General features: G+C 44.5%; 1 protein-coding gene across 1 annotated transcript in view; it reads left to right on the top strand.

Annotated features, from left to right (window-relative positions):
• Positions 1–12,796: 12,796 nt before the first annotated feature.
• LOC136309099 (zinc finger protein 596-like) overlaps positions 12,797–26,100 on the top strand; it is a 32,838-nt gene continuing 19,534 nt past the window's right edge. The window contains exons 1-2 of the mRNA XM_066237160.1: positions 12,797–12,983; positions 15,357–15,511. The gene's annotated coding sequence lies outside the window, so the exon portion shown is untranslated. The remainder of the gene's footprint in view (positions 12,984–15,356; positions 15,512–26,100) is intronic.

The following is a 26,100-nucleotide window of genomic DNA, read 5'->3' as shown; positions in this document are numbered from 1 at the left end:
CTGAGTGCTGCATGCAGCACAGTCTGCCTTACCCCTTGCCACCTATCAGACAGGTGACCAGCGCTGTGGGTCTCACAGGTTGTAGGATGACCCGGATGTCGTCAGAGCAGCTGCCACAGGAGAAGGAGCAGCAGTATCAGCTGAATCAGTTAGAACAAAGGGGATGTGAGTCAGGATTTGTTATGCAGGTGTCCAGGGCTCAAAGACGGTGCGGAGGTCACCTGGAAGTGCCCGCCGTGCAGTCTGGGAGGGCTCCCGGAGGAGGCCACCTCCCCAGCCTTGGGCAGTGCCTCTGGAGCTCTGAGAAGAGACCTTGCAGATGACATGAGGAGACTGGCTGGAGTCCCTGCGGCACCGAGGAGCGCAGTAGACAAGAGGGACCTTGGAACAAAGTGACCAAGGGGAAGCGAGGTCTCCTTCGCCGTCCTGACAGACCCCTCCTTGTTGTCCGACACGCACACGTGCTACGTGGATACGTGGCGAGCCCCTTTGTCTTTTCTTTGACCGATTCGGAGCCACCTCGGGAACCTGTTCCATGAATCGGTATGGAACCGGGAAGGAACGAAGTCGGATTCTTCTGGATGATCGGATCTGATGCGCATTGGGCCAGACGTGTGGTAGGGCCTGAAAGAGGCGAAGGAGCAAAAACAAGAGAGGAACCCTGCGTGGGAATAAAGACGTGAACACTTAAGCTGACAGGTCCGAGAGCGACGGTCAGACGCTGCCTGTCCAGGACACGCAGGCGCGGCATTTGGAGAGGGGGCGCGGGGGAGGTGGGTGCCGCCCTCCGAGGCAGAGGGCGGACAGCTTTCCTAGGAGGGCATCCACCCTCCTCTGGGGCTTCCCCCGTGGTGAAGCCCGGAGCGCCATTTCCCAGCCTCAGCACCATCACCATTTGGGGCAGACAGTTTTGTCTTCAAGGTTTAGTGGCATCGCTGGCCTCTCCCCACTAGATGCCACTAGCATCTTTCTGGTGGACCCAACCCAGAGTGTCTCAGGACGTGGCCGGTTCTGTGCCGGGGGCAAAAACATCTCCAGTTGAGAACTCTGGTTTACAGCATCTAAATCCTCAGGTAGAGTGGCCTTTCTTTTCCTCCTTTCTTTTTTTTTTTTTTAATTCTAGTTATTTGGATAACTCTTAGAGCTTCGGTTTGACTCTAGGCATCAGGTTGCAGCTGACTTTGAACAAACCCGGGAAAAAGTTTGGGTGATGTGCTTAGGTCAGAAGCAGAGCCAGAGAGGACAGCTTTCCGTCTCAGTAACAGTGCACATAGTTTTATAGTTTGAACGGAGAGAGAGAACAGTGTGGGTTTTCTGCATTCCCCACAGAAATTGTGGGGGTCGAAGCGAGGGTTACTCTGGAAAGCCACATTGCGGATGGAGAGGTAGAGAAATTTATTTTTTATCTTCTTAATTTTAAGAAATTAATATCTTCTTAATTTTAAAAGAAATTTCAATTACAGTTGGTATGCAACGTCGTATTACTTTGAGATGAGATGTATGGCATGTATGTAACTCTCCCAGTGATCTCTCAGTAAGTCTAGTACCCACCTGGCACCGTAATAGTTACTCCAGTATTAATGACGAGGTTCCCTCTGCTGTACTCGACATCCCTGTGACTGCTTTGATCACTAGCATTCGTACTTTTTTTAATCCCAGCCTCCCAAATCTTCTCCCGTCCGGCAACCATCAGTTTGTTCTCTGTTTCTATGAGTTTGTTTCTGTTCTGTTTGTCAATTTATTGGGGCTTTTTTTTTTTAAGACATCACCTATAAATGAAATCACAGACTTTGGTCTTCCTCTTTCGGGTGTATTTCACTTAGCATAACACCCTGCAGGACAGCACATAGGTAGAGCAGGTTCTTATAAGTGCATTCTACCATGCCACTGAAGGTTGAGGAAAAGAAGCTAGAAGCTATTAGAAGTCCGAGAAGGGGAGCAGCAATAAAGGGAGACAAGGGCAGAGTTGACACTCATTTTGTGTGAAGTCAGATTTGTCGAGCGACACCTCACACACAGTAGTTTTATTTGTTAAAATTAGTCATCGTGTCTATGCATTTTGAAAAATGCACATAGGGGTATAATCCACACTATGATTATCACACCTAGAACTGTTCTTACTTACAAAATTCCCCTCAAGTCTTTTTTTTGTAGGTCTCCTGTCCCCAGCGCCTGACAATCAGTTACTTTTCTGTTCCTATAGTTGATGTATTCTTCTTTACTATCTATTTCTTTTTAAGTGAGTTTGGCAGTTTGTTTCTTTCAAAGAATTTGCCCGTTTTCCTCACACCGATGCTGGCTTCCAGGGAGGAGGAAGAGGGGCGTGGCCATGCCCAATGAAGGGCAGGAACCACAGAGAACCCCCGGATCTCAGCCGGGACAGCATGGACAGGCCCGGGGCACTGCCTGGAGGAGGGCGTGGGGGACGGCAGCAGCTGCCCTCCAGGTGTGACCCTGACCGTGATGCAGGTTTCTGGTAAAATCTGATGGACGTGGGGAGGTCTGACTGCAGGTCTGCCCACCACCCCCAGTCAGAAACGCAGCTCCCCCCAACCTGCACGGACTGAGGCTGGGCATCCTCCCAGGGGGGACAGTGGTCTCCCCGATGAAGGGTGGAGGGTCCCAGAACCAGGTACAAATGACAGATGTGATAAAAGTGTCCCCACACAGACCGGAGCTCCACCCGGAGGTTCTGTAGAGCAGAGGGAGAGATGGCCCCGACCTGGGTGGAGGAATTTAAAGGCAATGAGCATGTAAAACAGGCTTTGTGTGGGCTGGTCTGCTTTATTATTACCCAGGACTCAGCAAGGGTCCTTGTGGAAGGAAAGACAGAGAGCAGGAGACCGAGAGAGTGAGTCCAGAGAACAAAACCTCCCAGCAGACAGAACGGCTCCAAAGAGGCCTCAGGCCCCGCAGGGCGTGGTGGGCCCCACCTCAGGCTGGTGGCCCAGGGGCAGGCAGCAAGGCCGGCCGTTCAGGCACCTCCCGGCCTGCATCTCCGTTTCCAGGCAGAAGTCTTGGCAGAAGCCATTCGGACGCTCACAGATCTCCTTGAACCTGCCCCGGGCTGCACAGAGAACAGCGTTATTGTCACTATTTCTGAGTCTCCCTGAGGTTTTACTGAATTACCTGGAGCCCAAAAACAACTTTGTGTGGATTGTTGTTGTTTGACTTCTTAAGCCAGCATTTAAACACTTGCTTACAGACACAAAAAAAAGCTTTGATTTTAGGTAATGTTGGAAAATCTGGCATCTAAGTGATAAAGGCCGACCTAGGTAGCCCTGCCCTGCTAACAGTTCTAGGGCACAAACACACACATATGTGCCCACACACACACATATGTGCCCCCCCACACACACATACGTGCGCGCGCGCGCACACACACACACACACACAAGCTGATCCCAGGCTTTCTTGCCCACTCTTACCTCATAACATTGATGGCATAGACCAGTTTTATTTGCTATCAGTCCTGTGACTTTGACTTTCCTGGAGCAGAGGAAACTAGCTAGAGAAATCTCAACCTCTCTATCCCCCCCCCCCCCCCCCCGTTATCTTTGATAAGTGGAACTGCGATATAGCTCTATGAGACAGCATCCCTCACAAAACTGTTAGGAGGCCGTGTTTCCGGCGGAAAGGCACACTGCGCCCACACACCAAGCGCGCAGGAAGCAGCCAGGGCGGCCTTCCGCTGACTCGTGCTGCGCGCATCCTTTGCCCCCCTGGCTCTGGCCTTTGAGCGGCAAGCCTGCTGCAGAAACCACCGCGTGCATTAAGAGTCCTTCCTAAGCGCAGAACACATATGCTCCTTACACACATGGGCAAGAATTTGACTTCTGGCCTACGATGTTCTGAGGGTGGGCCACACACTCTGAGATGCTCGTTTCAAAAGCGGGTTGACTCTGAGCGACTGGTGTGCCTGTGTACACAGTGCCCCTCCTCCAGGACAGCTGCCTAAGCTCCTGGCCCACAGTACAGAGGTACCACAGGTACCACAATCGTCACACCCAGGCCTCTCTCTTTTGGACCATAGAGACCAATCCCCGCTCGCTTCCTATCAGTACAGAGCACAGATATATATATCCAACACGTCTCTGGAAGTCAACTGCATTAAGCTGAATCAAACTCTTCCGTGTATTCACAAAGCAGTCCACCAATAGATATGAAGATCAACTGTGCAGCATCGTATCTTTTACCTACACTATGAAAGGGCAAATAACTTGAAGCTTTTTTAAAAAAAACAAACTGTGCTCATCTTTGGCCAATTAGCCGAGAGGTAGAGAGCTTCCATCAGTCCAGTGTGTGGAAGTCCCGGTTTCGATTCCCGGCCAGGGCACACAGGAGAAGCGCCCATCTGCTTCTCTACCCCTCTCCCTCTCCTTTCTCTCTATCTCTCTCTTCCCCTCCCACAGCCAAGGCTCCATTAGAGCAAAGTTGCCCCAGGTGCTGAGGACGGCTCCATGACCTCTGCCTCAGATGCTAGAATGGCTCCTGTTGCAATGGAGCAACACCCCAGATGGGCAGAGCATCGCCGCCTGGTGGGCATGCCAGGTGGATCACGGTTGGGCATATGTGAGATTCTGTCTCTCTGTCTACCCGCTTCTCTATTCAGAAAAATTCAAGGAAAAAAAACCCAACAATTGTGCTCATTGTACTTGCTGAGCACTATATAGAAAGCACTGGAATCTGAGTTTTCATTCCCTGGGCTGTACATCTATCTCTTCCTTCTACCTGTAAGCAGCTCACCTACTGTGTCTATAAGCCCCAACTACCTTGAGCTAAAATTGGGCTGTCATTACTGGAAGAGTCATCTGACATTAGTATAGGAGAACATGAACCACGGCGTGTCTGGGTCAGGGGATCAATCACCCTTGGACGTCCCTCCATTGTGGTACTTCTTGCATTCGGCTAGGGTGCTATTTCTCCACCTGACCCCACTTCCAGATGACAAGTTCCTTCAGGGAAGAAGCCACATGTTGTTCTTTTCTGTACGTCTAGCCCAGAGCCCAGCTCAAGCCTGGGCACGTAACAGGTATTTAGCAAATGATTGTGGAATAACGGGTCAATGCAGAGCTATTTCCCACCCTGTGACATGTTGATGTAGAAATTTATTGTTACTTTTGCTGCACATTTCTTGGAGTTGCATGCAGTTTTGTGGTTGTTGACTACTAAAAGGAGCTTTGTAAAAAAAGAACCCATGTAAGAATCCACATCACATTATAAAGGTATTTTTCTCACTTTTTATGCCATCCATCCCAAAACCCTTATAAAGTGTGGGGTGGGCGATGCCCAAGGACACCCATGCACGCCCATGCATGCACACGCAGACCATGACCAGGGAAAGACTCGGACGGAAACCGGGCAGAGACAGCCTCGGACCCTCTTTGGTCTCAGTGGATGTCACGGTTCTCCGAGCAAAGCCGGCTCCTACTTCATGTCCTTTAAACTTCAGTGCCTTAAGCTCTTGAATGTGGAGTTACTTTTGGCTCTTGCTTTTCCTCTGGTCACATCTTATTTCTCACAACTCGCCCTTATGCAACCTCTCCTTCCTCCTGTGCTAACGCCGTTGGGGGGGGGTGTTGTTGACTCCTCCCTGGACTACACAGCAGGGAAGGCGGCCGGCCTATGACATCTTGGAAGTAAAAGGCTATCATATCTTTTTTATTTTCTTTATATGCTGTTCCTGGTGGAGGCTATGGTCAGGCTTCATTAACAGGTATCTGAGACACAGAACAGTTTTCCACCTCCAGTCCCCGCCCCCCGACCCCCAGCATGCTCCCCCCTCTGCTTCCTCCAGGTTAATTCCCCTAAAGCAGAGTTGAGATTTGCTTCACAAGCCTCACTCCCCAGCTCCCCCAACCCTGAGTTGCTGTCTGCCTGTTCACAGTAGGTGGTCCTGTAAACCCAGCTGTAGATAGGAAAGTCTGGGTTCACCAGGAGGAGGCATGCCCCTCAGGATATTTGCTGGTGAAAATTCTGGAAAGTGTCCTTTTTTCAAACAACAGAAATTGCAGCAGTCAACAATTCCTGACACCATAGGAGGATGGTCCACACTCGCACCTCGCACTCTGCACTACGCCTTCCCACCCCGAGGCCCCAAGTTCTCAGGGAAAGATAAGAAGCTGTTCCACTTGGAGTAGAGCAGCGAGTTGCCTATTCCTCTTTGCTGCACACGTCCAGGAGTTGTGGACATTGCTGCTCTGTCTTGAGTGTCTGGTCACTTCCCCGGGTGGAAATCAAGGGGCTGCCCACAGATACCCCCCACCTGGGAGCCCGGTGCGCCTGCTGAGCACAGGAAGACCCACTCCACGGCAGTGTCGTCTCTGATCCATGTTCAAGTTCTCCGTTACCACACTAGGTGTTGAAAAGGAAGAGCAAAAGCCAGAGGTGGAGTCTGACCTGTGGTGGCGCAGTGGACAAAGCGCTGACCTGGAATGCTGAGGTTGCCGGTTCGAAGCCCCGGTCCAGCCTGGTAAAGACATATAGGAGAAACAACTACGAAATGATGTTTCCCACTCCTTCCCACCCCACCTCCCTCTCTCTTTCTGTTTCCGTCTCTCTTGTGCCTCTCTCTAAAATCAATAAAGAAAATATTTGTAAAAAACCCCACAGAGGTTGACATGGACCATCATGAGGCAGAATCAGGCCCAGAGGGCCACCGTTATGAAGGGGAAGTGAGTTGAAAAGTTCTTAGACTCATAGTAAATCTCAGAGAGACCCCCTCGCTGATCCCTTCTGCCTGGGCCCTGTAGCTTTGGCAAAGCTCTTAGGGTAACTCGGCCTCTGCAGACATTTTGCTTAAAGTCAGTAGAGGAGTTTTGGAGATCTAGATGAGTAGAATATGCACCACTGTTGTTGTTGAGATCTAGATCTAGAAACTGCCCGTGAACTTGCCTAATTCATGTATTTTAGAGATGGAGCAGATAGGATTTCCAGCACTGGAAACACCCTCAACTTCATCTCGTCTCCCTGAGGGCGGCTGCAGAGAACTGACCAGACGTGGCCACAAGCTTCAGCCAACGGTGTCCGCTCAGCTGAGACCCCTTCTCCGGGGACAGGAGGTGGGGCCTCTGCTCTGAGAACAGGATTCCCACAAGGTCCAGGCACTCTGCTCTTACCCAGCTTCCGCAGAGCTTATTTTGTTACCTGGTGGAACTTGGCTCATAAAGAAGAGAATGATGAAGAGGAGGGCAGCAATCCTCGTGGACAGAGAGAGTAGAGAGCTTGGCTTCATTTCCAGGAGGCAGAGAAAAGTTCCGTCTGCGGCTCTCTCAGACCCGCAGAATGTCTTTGTCTGGGTAATAAGGGCCCTTCTGTACCTCATTAGGGCTGATGTTCAGGGACAGAGGACTTTTACGATACACAATAACCTTCATCAGGAGACCGAGAATCCTTGTTTTGTGGGACACTCTGTTCATTAGGAGGATGTGGGAGCACGGTTTTGACCAGAAATCCTTGTTAAATGGGAACATAACCTACAAAAGCTTTGGCCACAGATTAAAGTCTACCAACAAAGAGCTATCTATATTAAGTTACAATGAGTCAGACTTCGCTGAGAAGCCAGCCAGCTTAGCTTGTGACTAGGCATTTTGTTAGTAAACATGTCCCAGGCTTCACTGGCTCTGCTAATAATTATAATGGCCCCTCTCCGCTGGGCTGAACACCCTGGGTGCTCTGCTCAGGACACAGTGCTGACCATACAGTAAGTTAGTTTGCTAAACATGCATTTACCTCTTCCTCTTCTCTGCGAGCTCTCACTTGCTAGGACCACGCTTTCCTCCCCAGATTGGAGAACGTTGAATCGTGTGGCCATATCCTCTCCAATCCTCCTGGAAGTGCAGGGCAGTGAGATGCCCTGACGTAGAGGAAGCAGGTCTGGATTTAAGATCTAAATCTCTAGACCTGCTGCTATCAAGAAGACTGGATGCAGGCAGCACAATTGTCTTCCTCGAATCTCAGTAGCACCTGTATGTAACTCTCCATCTCTTAAATGTAGACCAAGAGCTCTCAATAATTATTGTGCATAAAACCAACCAGGAAAGGGGCTTTACCAGGCAGAGCCTCAGATCCACTCCAGAAAATGTAGTTCGGTAGGGTGGGTGGGGGCCTGGAAGTCCGCATTCGTAACAAATTTTTCAGTTAGCTATGCTGAAACTTATTCTGGAATACTTACTGGAAAAGTTTAACTTAGATCAGCTATATGTTTCTTTCTAGCTCTTAATATTAGAGTGTTCTAATTTAGAATAAATACCATATTTAGCTGTGTGTGTATGTACACATACACGTGCACAGGTGTGTTTGCGTCGTGGAGGGGTGAAGCACACACCTTAATCCATGCAGAACTAGATTCTAGTTTTATAAGCAATATGCAGGGACTGACTGACCTGTGTGACTAACTAAATTGACAAAGCAACTTACTGGAAAGAAAGCCATTGCCATAACAGAGGTCAGTGAGGCTTCCAACTGTGTGGAGAGAAGGGAGGGAAAGTGTTTACAATACGAAGTATAGTGGCATAATGGCGTACAGAGAAAGTGGGCGCCTGTTAATAAGCCAGAGTGCCGAAGTACGCGGTAACGTATGATATTTATTAAGACCTGAAATGGTGAGTGAGGTCACCTGGTCGCAGCCCACCACAGCTCTTTCTGGTCTCCCGTCCCAGTGTTCATACCCTGTGAAGTCTTTATTGCTGCACTAACAGGCAAAATGAGGATAAATGACCACCTGAGCAACAGCAGGCTTCTCCTAGTCTTCCAAAAACGGTAAAAACCACTGCTGCTGGGCTATGTAGCCACCTGCTGGCCAGGAATCAGGTGAGAGAATCCTTCCAACAGACCCAGGCCGAGATATGGAACCTATGTGTCCTGACAGGAAAGGCCTGGCCAGACCCAGCAGGTGGCAGACGGGCAGTCCAGTGGTGAGGGCTGGGGTAGTGCTGGGCGAAGAGTTCCTGGAAGGCAGCGCTGCTGTGTGGATGGATGGGGCTCTGGAATTCCTGCCTTCCTTGCAATGAGTTCTGCCCAAGCAGCCATCTGGGCTAATTACTGAAAGCTGCCCAGTGCCCTGTGGCATGCAGGACCAGAGTGCTTAGCCCTCTGTTCGGAGTTCCTTTCCTCCAGGGGTTCCTGCCCACGTGTAAATGACTGAATTTGGGGAAACTCTGGGTAAGATACTCACCTGCGGGGTCTGCATCTTTTCTTTTTAACTTTTTTAAAAGAACTTTATTAATTTTTCAGAGAGGATAGAGAGAGAGGGGGAAAGAGGAATAGAGAGCGAGAGAGAGAAGGGGGAGGAGCAGGAAGCATCAACTCCCATATGTGCCTTGACCAGGCAAGGTCAGGGGTTTGAACCGGCGACTTCAATGTTCCACGTCGACGCTTTATCCACTGTGCCACCACAGGTCCTATGGGGTCTGCATCTTTCAAACGTCACCTTGATGGGACAAACGTATTTGATACTGTGGAAGTATTTTAGCTAGAAACAATACAAGAAACTTTCTCTTGGCCTTGTGCATTTTGGTTATTATGGGTCATTGTAAATTTGTGTTTAACTATTTTTTTTAATATTAGTCAAGTTTTCCCAAATATGACATCCTATAGTTACCCTGATTTCTAAACATTGCTGATTTTTAAAAATTACTTTTATTAATCATGTTTATTTACCAGAGAATAAAGAGGAGCTTGGTTGACCCTGTGGCTTGTTGGATATACAGAATCTGAGACATGACTCAGCTCCACTGCATCACTATCAACAATGTCCCCAAGTGACATGCACACACATTAGCATGTGAGAAGCACTGCATTTAGACTGGGTCACATTGGAATCATCTGATGAGTTTTAAAAACTATTGATTTCTGGATCGTTCTCTCAGAGGGTAAGTTTACTGAGTTTTTTTTTGTGAGTCCTGAGCATTGGGACTGTTAAACACTTTCTAGATAATGCTTATTCTCTAATGAGGGAACTTGCAAACAATACATATCCCATGTGCACCCAAGAGGAATCACTTCAGTTGACTTTTAGCCTCACCAAGCTCACACTGTGTGTAAAGCAGAAACACAGAAGATTAGACAGAGTAGGTGGTTTGGAGGCTGGATGCTTATACCAGAAGAACTATGTCACGTGACTTTTATGTAAAGAAAAGGGTGGATGAAGAAAAACTAAGGGGGGGAGGGCCTCAGGTATCTGGATTTCTTGACCTCCAATCATAGACAGTTTTGGCACCTTAATCTTTTTCCAGTTTCCACAGATCTGAGAAGAGTAAGGTCAAGGTAAATGATCTCAGCTCTGGAGACCTGGAGGATAAGTGGCAAGAAGAGTAGTTTTTACTGTCCCCCTGCCTAAGAGAATGCTATCTTCCAGAATTTAAATCCATTTGAGTCAAAATATTTCAAGAAAAAAAACAAACTTAAACACTGAAGAAAGCCCTGGCCAGGTGGCTCAGCTGTAGAGCATAGGCCTGGTGTGTGGAAGTTCCGGGTTCGATTCCCGACCAGGGCACACAGGAGAAGCGCCCATCCTCTTCTCCACCCTTCCCCTCTCCTTCCTCTCTGTCTCTCTCTCCCCTCCCAAGTCTCCATGGAAGCAAAGTTGGTCCGGGCACTGAGGACACCACCATGGCCTCTGCTTCAGCCTCTAGAATGGCTCTGGTTGCAAAAGAGCAATGCCCCAGATGGGCAGAGCATCACCCCCTGGTGGGCATGTCAGGTAGATCCTGGTCGGGCACTTGCAGGAGTCTCTCAGCCTCCCCGCTTCTCACTTCATAAAAATACAAAAAAAAAAAACCCTAAAGAAATCTTATTAGACATTAAAAAAACAGAAAGGTGTGTCCTTGGAAATAGTTGAGAAATTTCTGCAGCATGAATAGTTGGGATTCAGTCTTGCTAAATATCCTGTTGCACGAAATGCAGAATTTACAAAGGAAATTTTAACTCACATATCTCACACTGACATTTATTAAGTGAGGAGCCACTGAGCCATTTCACCCTCAGTTGTTGTAAAGTAGTTCCAAAGGCTACAGAATTAATATTAATATTTTAAGAGTCTTGGAGAACATTTTTATTAATTTGGGTTAAGGTGTGCAGAGAAATTGTAAGAATAGTCTCTGTACTGTGTGATTGGCATAACCAGGATGGCCCTTGGCATTGTATTGTAAATGCAAGGGGAGGAAAACATGGATTCCCAGACATTCCACTACACCTGTGGGGAAGGGGGTGAATGGGCTAGCCAGGTGCAGGGAAAGAAAAGCCAAAATAAACCTTTTCTTATAGCAGTGAGCCATTTGCAGGCATTTATCCCCACAGAAACTACCTCTCCTATCTAAATGCATGTGGTTAATACATGTGACTCTCGACAGAGAATGGCAGATGAACACTAGAAAATATAGGAAGGCCTTTTAATATGTAAAGAGACACCTTTCTACCATTGTGTTAATTTGTAAATTTTGTTTTCTCCAAAATGATGTATGGCTTGCAAAATTGAACATGGTCCTATCATGTTAAAGGACACATGACTATAACCAATAGTGGTAAAGGGCTCCTAATTACAATTTTTGCTTCTGTACTTCCCACTTACAAAACTATAAAAACTAAGTAGAACAAAGGGCCGGCGCACTCTCCCTCAGATTTCTGTCGGAGCTGCCGAGGCTTGGCCAAGCTAGACAATAAAGCTTTGATGTGTAAACAACAGATCTTGTAGTCCTGTCTTCCATGTTTCGGGTCCCTGAGAATTTGGATTAACATTAAGTATAAATGAGTCAATTGAAAAATGAAAATCCAGTTTTTCAATGCTTTTAAATGTCCATGTGAGAAGGTATATATTTCAGTCACTTTTCACAAGTTTCATCATCCATACTTGACACGAAACATTCAGAAAAAGAGAAAAAAAACACACAGATAAATAGATCCCCTCTTTCAAATTAAAAATACTCTTTCAGATGACTGAGAGTGAAGATAAGGAATTGTGAAGTGTGAAATTACAATATATTTGAAAAATAATAACATGCAAGCTGTGGGATGTCATCTCCATTTGTCTCAAAGGTATTCGAGATGATAAATCTCAGTAAATGTGAACTATAACATATTAAATAAGGTAAATAAGAAGAAAGGAATGCCTACACGCATGCATACACGTGTACACATACACATCTGTAGAAACAGTGATCTTGCTGTTTTAAAGCGATGTCTGGACCCTCATCGTGAGAGCCAGTCGTGGCCCCTTAAACCCCTGCAACAGAGTGAAGACAATGGAAACCGACTGCTGTGGCTGTCAGTGTGAATGGACGTCCACATTGCACACAGGAGAACTTGATGCTTACATTTCCATCTAAAAGGAAAAAGATAAGCTTCAAAGGGTAGCGCCGCAGGTGTCCTGCGACCCCCCACAGGACCTGCTCACAAAAGGGCTCTGACTTGGACCGCTCTCTGGTTGTTGCCAAGGGAACATCGCCGCATTTGTTGGGAGCGGCTCCACAACTCAACAGTTTTCATTGTAAACAGTGAATCCCGGAACGTGAGTGAGAGTGGAGGTCGGGCAGGGGGGAAGGCGGTTTCATCGGACAACCACCCCACTCGGAGGAAGGAAACCGGGAGACTCAGCCTCTGTAGACGGAAATGCAGGCCTGGAAACGCAGGACCGGAAATGTAGGACCGGAAATGCCTGGTGCGAGGGGCAGAGGACCGCTAGGCCCAGTCCACAACAGAGGACTCTCCCAGGAGCGGCCCACGCAGCGCGCGACCTGGCAGGCCCCGCCCCTCCAGCTTCCCCGTTTCCGGCCGACCCGGAAGCAGGTTTCCCAGGTCGGGGTCCCACGTCCTTCAGTGCGTTTTAGTATTTCTAGTGGAAATGTGCACGTGGCGTCCCCCACAGCCGCAGCGCACGGTCGCGGGGGCGTAAGGGCACCCGCCCCGGGCAGCGCCACACGCGGGAGCGCCGCCTAGACAGCAGCCGCCGAGCTGCCGGGGCTGGGCCGGGTCCGCGTCGGTGTCAGGTAACGCCCCGCGGCCGGGCCCCGCCCCAGTGTTGCTGCGCCCGCGCCCCTGCGGTGGTGCCGGGGAGATCCCGGGGGTGCCGAGCGCCCTCCCGGTCCCGGCGTTCCTGGGAGCCGCGCGCTGGTCGGTGGCGAAGCCGGATGTGCGCACGCGCCCTGCCCCGCCGGCCGTGCTGTGCACTGGGTGCGCGTGCATGCGGGCCCGTGGGGACCTGCGGCGACGGGGGCGCAGGAGGCGCACAGGAGGCAGGAGCGGGCAGGGCAGCGGCCCGCGTGGGACTTCGGGCGGTGACTGAAGACAGACTGAGCACCGGCGCGGCGACGGGCGCGGGCGGACTGGGCGGAGGGTGTGACGGGGGGCCGGGGGCAGCGTCCACCCAGGTTCTTCGGGTTCCGTTCTCAGTTTGCAGTCTGTAGCCCCTGTTCAATGCCTTGTGTCCGGTTCCGAGGATGCGGTCTCTCTGGTTTCCCAGCCGTCTTTATATATAGTGAATATATATAGACGTCTTTATATATTGCTGCTTAGTCAATCCATTGGCACTGTTTCTATGGTGTCCCAGTAGAGCCCAGGCTCTACGTTAATCAGGTTTCCCCGATTCGACCTCCCCGGTGTAGTGGAACACTCCTCATCAGCAAGGTTTGCAGCCTCTTGGAGACTACTCTTGAGGCGGCTATGAGGATGCTACTGTTAACTACCAGTGGAGGAAAAACACAACCGACACACAAATTAGTTGTAATAATCACACAGGCAATTAATTATCCACAAATCCTTTTGTTGTGCCTGGGTACAGCTTAAGGGGGCCCCGTCGGCGTGCTCCTCTCGGCTGGCTTTTGGTCAGAGCACAGAGTGGCCTGGAGACAGTCCACATGAACCTTTGAGTCTGGGCGACTACTGCAGCAGGGGCCCCTCAGCTTTAGTATCTTTTCTGGCTAAGCCTTCTAACAGGTGGCAATCTACACAGGATTATCACCTCAAACCACTTTTTTGGGAGTTCCTTGCAGGGAATCCCATCTATGTCAATCTACTGAAATGCTTACATTAAACCACTTTTTAAGATGTTCTTATTTACATTAATTTACAAAGTTAATACAAATAACACCAAGCCACTTCTTAGCTATGTATAACTTCACACACATACCAACTGGGCTCTGCTTAGTTACTTCCTATCTATGTATAACTTTGCACACATACTAACTGGGCTCTAATTGTAAGTCAAAGTCTGTTTATCACATTACATATTTATGGCACTAAGCCACTATATTGATTCCTCTCCAAATGGCATAACTTTAATAATTATTTTTAATATAATTTGAATTACTTTTATAGATCTTTCATAATTTTATATTTCTATATATTTAATTACTACAACCTTATATTAATAGAATATTCCACTCCTTGTTGTGCCTGGGTACAGCTTAAGGGGGCCCCGGGTATAGCTTGCAGGGATCATTATAAAACTATTTCTTATTCCTTTTTAAAACATATTGCAAATGGGATTACACATTTTCAATCCAAATACAATCACAACAAACAGGCATATAAGTAGTATTATTTCCTTAATTACAGTCCATATTGATGTAAAGGTATAAATACCTTGTTCAGTATAATATACTGGATTTAATGAATTCCATGTTGGTTTACAACTCAGTGTTGAAAATATAGATCCTTTAGTCTCTATAAAATTACATGGTTGGCCCTGGCCGGTTGGCTCAGTGGTAGAGCGTCGGCCTGGCATGCAGGAGTCCTGGGTTCGATTCCTGGCCAGGACACACAGGAGAAGCGCCCATCTGCTTCTCCACCCCTCTCCCTCTCCTTCCTCTCTGTCTCTCTCTTCCCCTCCCGCAGCCAAGGCTCCATTGGAGCAAAAAGTTGGCCTGGGCGCTGGGGATGGCTCTATGGCCTCTGTCTCAGGTGCTAGAATAGCTCTGGTTGCAACAGAGCAATGTCCCAGATGGGCAGAGCATCGCCCCCTGGTGGGCATGCCGGGTAGATCCCTGTCGGGCGCATGCGGAAGTCTGTGACTGCCTCCCCGTTTCCAACTTCAGAAAAATACAAAAAAAGAAAAAAAAATTACATGGTTTACCCAGTCCTTTTGCATCATGGTCTAAGATGATGCTCATGCTGTCAGTTATCAGTCTCAGTTCCTTTATAATGTTCTGTTCTTGTCCAGCTTTTGAGATAAGTTTTTTAGTCTCATTTTGAAGTACTTCAAGTTTTTTGAAGGTTTCTTCATAATCTTTTTCCCTGTTCATATGTTCTTCCTGCAGTTCACTGAACGTGGTTGTTGGTAAATATTTCAATGTGCCATGAATTGCATATGATGAGTATATGGTTTTTCCGTTGATTGTCATGTTCATGGTGTTGGTGATTAGTTTGCAGGTGTCTATTGAGTCGTCTGCGATGTTATCTGTTGTCCAATGCCCTGAGTTCGCAGTGTGGTCCCAGTAGGTCCGGCTGACGTTGCAGTGTATGAAGACGAAGTTTCCTAAATTCTAAAATGCTTCCCTTGGGGTGGTTTCCACCACGGGTAAGTCAGAAAAGTTTATGACTAGCTGCTGTGTGGTTATGGATGTATTTTTTGTTCATGTTATTGTTCTGGTTTCAAGAAGTAAGGTTTGGCATATATCAACTAGCCTACTGGTATTACATGTTTACCATTTGCTAATTTGTGTGGTAAAGATATTTTTGGAATCCTAATAGTGTTGTGCCTCCTGCTATAGTTCTTATAGTGAATTCACACTGTGACATTATGCACCCTACTGGTTCTGATGGTTCCAATAATGCTAAATTTTGTGTCCAGAGGGGTGAGTATTCTTCTCCCCTTATCATCATGTCTCTAATATCTCTTAATGCAAAGGTTAGTTGGTCTTGGGTTCTTTGGCAAGTTGTTAGCAAAGCTAAGTTTCATGTGAAATTCTTAAGGCTTTGTTTATCAACATCTAAGTAATCTATTCTTTCTTTGGATGCTTTTTTCCAATAATTGTATTTGTGTCTGTGTGTGTGTTGCTATATCAATTGCAGTCCCAAAATGTTTTGAGAGTAAGTCTAGAGTTTATTCATATTCTCTCTTGTTTTTTAGTTCTAATTCTGCTAGTTTTGTTGTGATCCTGTCAATTTTGATTGTGTTGTTGATAATGCTAAAGCTGACATTCCAATAGCTGCTGCTTCGAGAAATTGTAAAAGTTTTCTTCCTCTATTTATGTCTATTCTATTTGGTAGTATAATCTGATATATTGTTGTCTTTTCTTTAAGTGATACACATTGTGATATGTGTTCAAATACTGTAAATGTTTCTAAATTGAATTGTATTCTTATTTGTGTCACCACTGATCTCATTATGATTTTCAGTGGTTTTTCTGCAAGTGTGATGTATGGTGGTGCTTGCTTTGAGGTAGGTTTTGGTCTGAGAATTCCATATGAAAATAATGAGTCATAGTGTAATGTTATGAGTGTCATTATAACATCCTCCATGTATTATACATGAGTCTAATGGTCTCACATAACAGTCTTGTCTAGAAAGATGTGAAAAATAAATCTGTGGATGAAATGAATAATTTGTAACTGGTATATGTGTTTGTAAAATTACTTTTGTCTATAAATCTTCTAATAGCATTAACATATAATATGTAAACGATGATGCATCTGACCCTAAAATTCTTTGGGTGGTAAATGGATTTTTTTGTGCACCAAATGTGTCATACCAGTGTAATGTTTTATAATTGTAACTTGCATTATAGTGTAAATCTACTATAGAGTCTAATAACCCAAAACACGAGTGGTATCTTATGTCTGGATTCCTTAAGATTTCTGGTGCCTCCATTATTTCTGGGAACGTGTGTATTTGCATGCCATTCATAATTGACACGTTTATGTATTTGTTTGGGTGATATGGTCCAAATACATGTGGATTGTAACTGAGTGACCTAAATGCTTTAGGCCGGGAATGGATTATATGGTATTACAATATATGGTGGTGCGATTAGTTTAGTTATGTTAAATATGTTGCTCTCTGCACACTTTGATACCTTGTGTAGTTTTGGTGCTATTATGTTGATTTTCTGTTTGGGTATACTTGTGTTATCTTGTGTTGTATATATGTCTGTTAGGAACAATGGATATATCGTTGTTCTTACATCAAATGATGACTTGGTCAGCCCTGTATAATCATATGTATAATAAGATATATTGGCAAATATATCTGTTAGATATTTATGTTTGGGCTTTGATGCAATTACCTTTTCTCAAAAGGTAATATTAAGGCATCTTATATATTTTGCTTTCTGTATGGTGTCATTACACAAATGTGTGTGATTTAGGTGAAATTCTGTGTTTTCTAGTAATCCTAGCTTTTCAGCTAATGTTGGCCTAATTACTTCTCGATAGAGTGGTGTAATATAATTCTGTTTAAATAATCCTAAAAATCCTTTTGTGATACCTCTGACTATAAATTAGAAACAAAATGTTTGAGGGCACCTGCTTGTAATAAATCTTTGGTTTGCCATGGTATCCATGTAGGTGGTACACAATTTAAAAATAATGTAATATCAATGGTTTGATGTGTGTAATTATCATGCATCCAGTATTTAATAGAATTTATGAACTGGTTAACTAGTCCTGAATACAAACATATATGTTGAATCTACCAAAAATTGGAGTGTGAGTAATAGGAATTGGTCTTTCTAATATGGATTTCTGTATAAGATCAGTTAATATCTGTGGTATATGTCTAAACACCCAGAAGCCTTGATCATATTTCAAAAATTCTTCTGGGCTGATGGCTTTCTGCAATGGTGTATACATTTGTGAATGGAGTTTGTTCCCAAAAGTTATTCAGCCAGAGAAGTAAAAAATCTTATAATTTTGTCTGGGGGGTATGCAATAAATGAGGCAAAAATTGCCATAGCTAGGGCCATTTGGGTTTCCTGTGAGATAATACTGTATGTATGTAATATCTCCTTCCTTAATGATATGTGTCATATTAAAATTACAATTTGCATTAAATCCTAATGGTAGCCTTGGGTTATTTTTTGGTGGTGAATAATACGGTTTTCTGTTAAAAAGTGTATTTGTGTTGGATGTCATGCTAATTGTTATGTTTTCTATTTTCTCTGTTACTCCTATTGTCTGATTGTATTTCTTCATAATCCTCATCATTCATTTCATAATTTTTATAATCTGTGTTATCATCTGATGCTGGTTGATACCAGAAATACATCAGATGATTCATAAATGGTACGTAATTTCTTGATGCTCTCTGTATGCATGTCAGATGTTCTCTGATTGTGTATGGGTCTATGTCATATGTTGGTAGAATCGGTAGTGTTGCATTTGTAAATGCATTATTATTGGGTTCCTTTATAACTTCATGTGGCCCAATTGGGGGGTTCTAATAATTCTAGTCTACAATTGATGTAGATTTTAGTCTTAAGTGTTATTGGAACCATTTTTGTTTTAGGCATGTATCTAGTATAGTATCATATCTAACTCTTAGTGAAAATTGGTGTTTTTTTAAAAATGCATATTCGCAATATGCTTTACTTAGCTTTGTTGGACATAAAATGTATGGGGTTGTATAAAAATATCTCTTGTTATGCTACCTGTATGTGTGTTGTTGTCAAGTATATAATAAAAATATGAATTGTTACTTGTTATTATATGCAGTGGATGAAAAATTAGATGTGATTTTTGTGAATATTGTGTAAGGTTAAGTTTATGTGCAGTTAGTACATTAGGAAATTGAAAGGTAGTCACAATAGCAGTAGCAGTAACAGCATTGTTATTATTGTTAGCGTTATTAGCATTACACCCTAATATTACATTGACAACCAGGATGAACCACCTCGTGATCATATTGGCTGATTTCATTCTGGTTTGGCCACTTTCTAGGTTGTCTCCTATGCACTCCGTACAGGTGCTCTATTATTTCATTTTCCTCTCTCTGGCTCTGAAGTAGATTTCCTCTGTATTACATGGAGTAATGTTTTCCCTAGGCTGTTGTTTGTAATCGTGATAATCTTCAGAATTTAAAAATGCTAGGGTATCTGGTTGGATTTTCTAAATCTCTGTAAATTGGCTGTCTGTGCAGGTTATAAATAGCAGTCTTAGCCAAATCCAGGTAGTATAGTGTATCTATAACAATCCTTGTCCTAGTGATCCTCCGCTTGGTAGATGTTCTAGCATTGATTGGATGCCATCAAGGGTACAATGTAGTTGCTCCCTGCAGGCCCCACTAAGAATTTGTGGCCAAGCCTTTTCTGCATTCTAATTCTGATTATTTTCATGCAGGAGGTACCAGGGGGTATGGATTGGTTCTGGATAATACCTATTGGCCCTCCACCATTGTGGAGCAATAAAAGCTGGACTTACTTGTTTTTCCTTATATTGTTCCCCTATGAGCATTTTTGGTGGTGAGGGTAAATCCTCTAGATCTGAATCTTCACTTTTTGGAGTTTCCTCCATTATTGATGGCAATTCTGATTCAAAATGTAAATTGGTATTAAATGTTTCCCTAGATTGTGGCCACCTTCTTTCATTAATTTAAATTCATATTTTTCAAATGTTATTGGTGACAATGGCTCATCAGAGTCCCAGTATCCCGTGAAGTCTGATTTAAAACCCGGGGATTCGGGTTCACTATTCAAAGAAAAAAAATTAATCTTGTCTCTGTTTTGGTTGTTCTGAATTCATTCGTATACAAATATCTTCTCAGTGGCAATCAAAGTCTCCCATTAGACATGAGTCCCATAAATATTTTCTGATTTTGTCCTTTACTTTTGGTGGTCCTGCTGCCAGGACATCTACTATTTGTTCTCCTACTGTTTTTTCCAGAATGTTCTGTGGTCTAAAATGCAGAGAGTATTATTAATTTGAGAGCAGCGAAATATCTGTGTTCTGTCGCTCAGGCAGTTTCTATTGGCACACCAGGTTATATGTAGAATTATAATCATATAAGGTTCGCTCATAAGGAGTACCAGGATCCAGATTAACAATTTTACTAAATTACACATTCTTAGTCCTTTAATGTAAGGTTGTCTACTTTGATCTATTGTATTTTTCCTGTTTATTTACTGTCCACACGGTGTTGTATCCTGCGTTGCAAATTATTTCCTGTTGGGAGAGAGACGTATTTTTTCTTATTTTGAAAATCAGTACATTTCTACTAATATGTATTATTCCACCTTACTGAGAGTCTAATGAGGAAAAAGTGGTAGGACTTCAAAGTACTTGAGGAAACTCACATGTCACTTGGACAACTCTTAATATTCGTTCATACACGTGTGTGTGTGTGTGTGTGTGTGTACACGCACGCGCCTGTGGGCTGCCTTGCTGCCCTTCCTTCCCTGTCCTTGCCTTCCGTTTTAAGGTCCGGACTCATTAAACAGCCTGGGGATGCTGGCAGGCAAGATCCCAGTCCCTTTTCCCCAGTGCCACACTTCCCGTCCACTAGGGCCCACACAGCAATGCAGGAGCAGTGGTTCCCTGGCTCTGGGGCACATGGGAAAACTGCAAAGCCTCCTTATGTCGTGACCTCCTCTCCAGCCTTCCACACTGGTCCCATCTATTCCTGGGCTTCCAAAGGGACCTAGAAATTTTTCCCTAGAGCTGAGATGTCCTCCTCAGGTTTGGCCTGCAGAAACGTGAGGGTGCTGGTGTCCTGGAAGACAAACAATATTTTCCAGAGGCTCAAACAGGCCAGCTCGTCAGTGTCCAGTCTGCCCTGATGAAATATACTGCTCACAAAAATTCGGGGACGTTACAAAATAAATATTAAGTGATAAAAGACAATTTTATTTTTTTATTATTAAACAACATCAGAAAAGCAAATGACAAGTCAAAGAAAGCTGTTCAATTATGCAAATGAGATGCAAAACCAACTTTTATTTCATTGGTGAAAATGCACTGTACAGAAGACTGAAAGTACTGGAGGTTTTGCACGTTCCCTGATCCCCTAATTTTTGTGACCAGTGTGGCTTCTCTGGGCCTCCTGGGGAAACTTGGAAAATTTGTCGAAACTCATTTCTGGGAAGATCACTGTGAATTACATGGTACCAACTGTCCACGTGTATTATTTTGTGGATCCTTATGTCATTCTTTTTTTTAATCTTATTTTTATTAATTTTAATGCAGTGACATTGATAAATCAGGGTACATATGTTCTGAGAAAATATCTCCAGATTATTTTGACCTTTGATTATGCTGCATACCCCTCACTCAAAGTCAAATCGTTCTCCGTCACCTTCTTAAGTAAACCAAACAGGCTTCATGACTAGAACAAATCGATTCAGTGTTTTCCAACAAGAACAACAACAATAACAAATCACAATCACTGTAATAATTAAAATCCTGGTATTTAGCAACAATGATGATAATACGCTTTAGGATGAGTGCAATTACAATAACAAACCGATGGAGATGGAGGAATAGACTATGAACCATCATGATGTAAGAAAATACTGAATGTCCATGTGGTCCAGTAAAACAAAGTCTTTAAAGGATGCAACAATGTAAATATGAATCTATGTCCACATACTGGAATCATTAACCAGAGGGGAAAGTCCTAATGAGTGGAATGAAAAAAACAAGTCTACTCACAGGCAGTCAGAAATACCATGTGTACCGATTTTGGTTCAGCAGCCAGGTGAAACCTGTACACCCTGAAAAAACAATTAAGCCAACAACCAGCAATGCACCTTCTAGGAATTTCCTACTTTGAAGTTCATAAAGTTCCTTACCTGCCCTGGCCGGTTGGTTCAGTAGTAGAGCGTCGGCCTGGCGTGCAGGAGTCCCGGGTTTGATTCCCGGTCAGGGCACACAGGAGAAGCGCCCATCTGCTTCTCCACCCTTACCCCTCTCCTTCCTCTCTGTCTCTCTCTTCCCCTCCCGCAGCCGAGGCTCCATTGGAGCAAAGTTGGCCCGGGCACAGAGGATGGCTCTCTGTCTTCTGCCTCAAGCGCTAGAATGGCTCTGATTGCCGCAGAGTGACGCCCCAGATGGGCAGAGCATCGCCCCCTGGTGGGCATTCTAGTTGGATCCCACTTGGGTGCATGTGGGAGTCTGTCTGAGTGCCTCCCCATTTCCAACTTCAGAAAAATACCAAATAAATAAATAAATAAAGTTCATTACCTTATAAACTTCCATTCACTTAGGAACCTGATCAAAGACATTTATTTAAATAACCATTGCAAGAAGAAAATAAAAAATTCAAAGATACTTGCCACTCCCTGAGCAAATGTGAAATGATTTGAGGTTTGCTTTTGCAAAGAAACAAGATACATTTAAGAAATAAATTATAATTTAAGCAAGAAACTCAGCATCCAGCATATGGTTTCTTTCATTATTTTTGTGATGCAACATGTACCATGAAACTAACAATCTTTAATTTATCATTTTTATGTGATATTATGTTCACTCATATTGTTTGCAACCATCTTCATCATCCATCTCTAGAACCCTTTATCTGGCTTAACTGAAATTCTACTCATCTAACCATAATTTCTCATTCCACCTCCCCCATCCTCTGAATCTGCCCCCAGAAACTACCAGTACTTTCTGTCCAGATGAACGTGACTACTCTAGGAACCTCCCGTATGTGGACTCACACAGTACTTGTGTTTTTGTGACTGGCTTACTACACTCAGCATGACGTCTTCCAGGATCATCCATGTGATAGCATGTGGCAAAATGTCCTTCCTTTTTAGGCTGAATTATATAGTTCACTGTATTTACACCACAGTTTGCTATCATTTATCTCTGGCCTTTGGTTTTCACTGAGAAACACAGCAGGCACGGAGCCCCTAGCAGGTGTGGAGGATTGGGAAATTAGTGCTGACTGGATCTCTAATGTGTACAGACGACAACACACTGTTACCCTGGATGAGACAGAGCAGGGAGAAGAGAAAAGGAAGACGAGGAAGTCCACCACCTCTACCGAATGGCAGCACACTGTCCACGACATCATCCTAAAGGATGGACATTGTTCCAGAGGTCAGACTGCCCAAGGAAGTCCTCTTCAAGGCTCCCCTGTCACATAGACCCTGACTGGTATCCTGGGGACAGAGGTACATATGTGTGAATATATGTCTGTTAGGGGACCCTTCATAATCACCTCCAGGATGTCTGACCCACTGTACATGAGATTATTTATCGCCGTAGGGCATCAGTTTTCAACCTCTTTCATCTCATGGCACACAGAATCAATTCCTAAAATTTTGTGGCACACCAAAAACTATATTACATGTTTGCTGATGTGACAAAAAACACAGGCATAATTTTGATTGATTTACAAAAATAAGAACAATAGTATTACCTACACATTTTGCTCCAAAGTGACCTTCTAAAAAACAGAGGCCTATTCTTGTACATAAAGATTACTGATACAAAAAATTAACTATTCTGACACAACCTCTTTATGCAACATGACCAATAAGATGCAACTCTATTATATGCCTGATATATTTATGGTTCAAGATAGGGAGTTCACACCAGATGGCTAATGTTGTGTTAGCTGTTTTTGTTTATATATTTGACAATCTAAGGCAAAAGAGGTCAAGTATTACATATTTTGAAATTCATGCATCACATCATTTAAAAATCTTTGCTATTTAGCATTAACAAAAGTTAATTCCTGATTGAAAAAATGGCTTAGTAAAATCATGAACTATAATCGTGATCCTGATACTAATGATATCAATTTTAATATCAATATTGAAAATAATAAAAAGGTTAGGGTAGAGAACACCCTATGTGCTTGATAAGATCAGTCTAATGGGCTTTATGGGGATAAGGGGGGTAGAGCCTTAAGATCTACACATGAATTATGTTACAAAAGTCAGAAATGAACAAGAGAAGAAAAAAAACCCGGAGAAGGATTCAGGGAAACTTGGGAAATTGTGGGCAAACCCCATCAGGTCAGGCTCATGGGCCAGAGGGAGCAGGAACCTACCTGCAGCAGAGAAACATTCTAGGAGTTTGGCCCCATGATGCGAGGCAGGACTCTGTCTACACCTGGAGAGGATCCGTCCAGATGAGGGTGGACAACTGAACACCGTCACTCACTGAGACCCTGCTGTCACCTCGGTCCTGCATCATTTGCTCTCAACCCTTGGAACGCCTGACTTCACAGTTCACATCTTCAGTGTCCCTTCAGATATTTACAGAGGGTCACATGGGCCTTGGCAGTAAGAGATGTCACCTTTAGTCTCCCACACCAGATAGAACACAGCCTTTAGAGTAATTCCTGGGGTCCTGGAAGACTTGGAGGCATTCATGATCCCACGACACGCCTGATGCTCAGAGCACTCAACTCCATCTGGGCCGGAACCTGGAATGTGACAGCAGTTAGTAGATTCCAGGGAATACAGGGCTCAGAAGCAGAAGGACTCAAGTCTGCTGAGGATGCAGGGGACATAACGACTGATGACATCTCATGAGAGTTCTTGATGATAAGCACGTTAGCATCATACGCAGGAACGGTGTCATGGATGAAAGGGCAATAAAGTCAGGTTGATGTGTATGTTAAGGAGACGTGCGGAAGAATACACTGCACCTTCAACATGGACTAAATGAGATGATAGGGCAGCAACTGGAAATAAAGGAAATTCGGAGTGTTTTAATTTTTATTCAGATTTCAGATTGGGTGATACCATTACCGTGTTAAATGCTAAGAAAATGGACTGGATTGAGAGGGAATCATTTAATCTAAAGCTTATACGTGTTGAATTATGTCATGTTGTAGACTGCAAATGGCAATAAAGCCTTTGTAAATTTGAGGCTCAGCAAAGGCTAAGTTCTCCCCCTCCACCTCCATATTGGCTGTAATGCTGAGTATTTGCACCCACTTCACTTGCTTGCTGAAGTTGCTGGAAGCAATTTACATGGCCTTCCTTTTACTCTTTGTTTGTTCAGATGTTGGTTGATTTCACTTATGCATGGTGGGGGATTCCTGTTTATGCCTTGGGAGAGTTCTTGTTTTTGCCTCTGATGTGTTACTTTGTATCATGGACTTCCTTCATTTGCATATGGCTATATAATAATACGTACTGTGGCTATGGAGCACTTGAATATTGCCATCAGCATTGAAGAGTCCTCCAGATCCCATTCTTTTTTCTTAATAAGTCTATTTCTTAATTCCACACCATTCTCATTCAAAACCCAGAATTAGGAGCCGCACTGATCCGCGGCAAGTGGCACCGGAACAGAAGACTTGAGCACGAGGAAACTAAACTGAAGGCAGGTGACAGAACTCCCCAAGGGAAGTGTGCACAGTGAGTAAATAAAGTTTTTGGGGAAAGGGTAGTAGGGAATAAACAATTATGGGGCAGTTAGTGTAAAAAGTAAGGGACTTTTTTGTAAAAATGTTTCCATATGAGAACAAATTATTGTCTGAAGTGTATTGGGGTGAGCCGGAAACAGAGTGATGTGAATACGAGGATAACTTGGAGTCTGAGGATGACTCTGGGGATAAAAAATCCGTGGCTATGGCTGCCTTAGCTTCAGGGCCTCTGCTTCCCTCAGCTCCTTCCTACGTTCAAGCCTCTGCTCCTCCGTACCCTTATCGGGCTGATCCGGGAGTCTATAGCTCAAAATCTGGGAAATCGCCTCTCCAACAATCTATAGACCAGGCTCAAAATATAGGGCAAACAATAAATAGCTCTACCTGTTTTTATGTTGTAGAAAGATAGGATTATATAGGAAGACTAGTGTGAGAACATGAACCTGTACCTTTTAGAACTCTGAAAGAGCTTAAACTTGCTTGTGTTCAGTATGCGCCTACTGCCCCTTTTTCACTTGGTTTATTAGATACTGTTAGTGCAAAGCCTCTTCCCCCAAATGACTGTAAGGGGATTGCTTGTGCTTGTCTCTCCAGGGGTGATTATTTGCTGTGAAAGCCTGACTTTCATGAAAAGGCCGTTGATGTAGGGGAGAAATCTCAGCATAGTTAACCTGAGCCGCTGGTTACAGCCACTATAGAACTCAAGAATGGATAGGACGCTCAGGTATTAGGAAAGTTACAGCTCTTCCTGTTACGGTCTGATTTTCTTTAATGTTCTAACTACAATAATCCGAACGATCATTTTTTTTCTTTCTTATTCTTTGCCTGGAAATTGAGGCAGGGGA

The sequence above is a fragment of the Saccopteryx bilineata genome, chromosome 6, assembly GCF_036850765.1.
Source record: "Saccopteryx bilineata isolate mSacBil1 chromosome 6, mSacBil1_pri_phased_curated, whole genome shotgun sequence".
In the NCBI taxonomy this organism is placed as follows: domain Eukaryota; kingdom Metazoa; phylum Chordata; class Mammalia; order Chiroptera; family Emballonuridae; genus Saccopteryx; species Saccopteryx bilineata.
The sequence above is the reverse complement of the archived record's forward strand: the minus strand, read 5'-3'. Positions and strand labels throughout refer to the sequence as shown.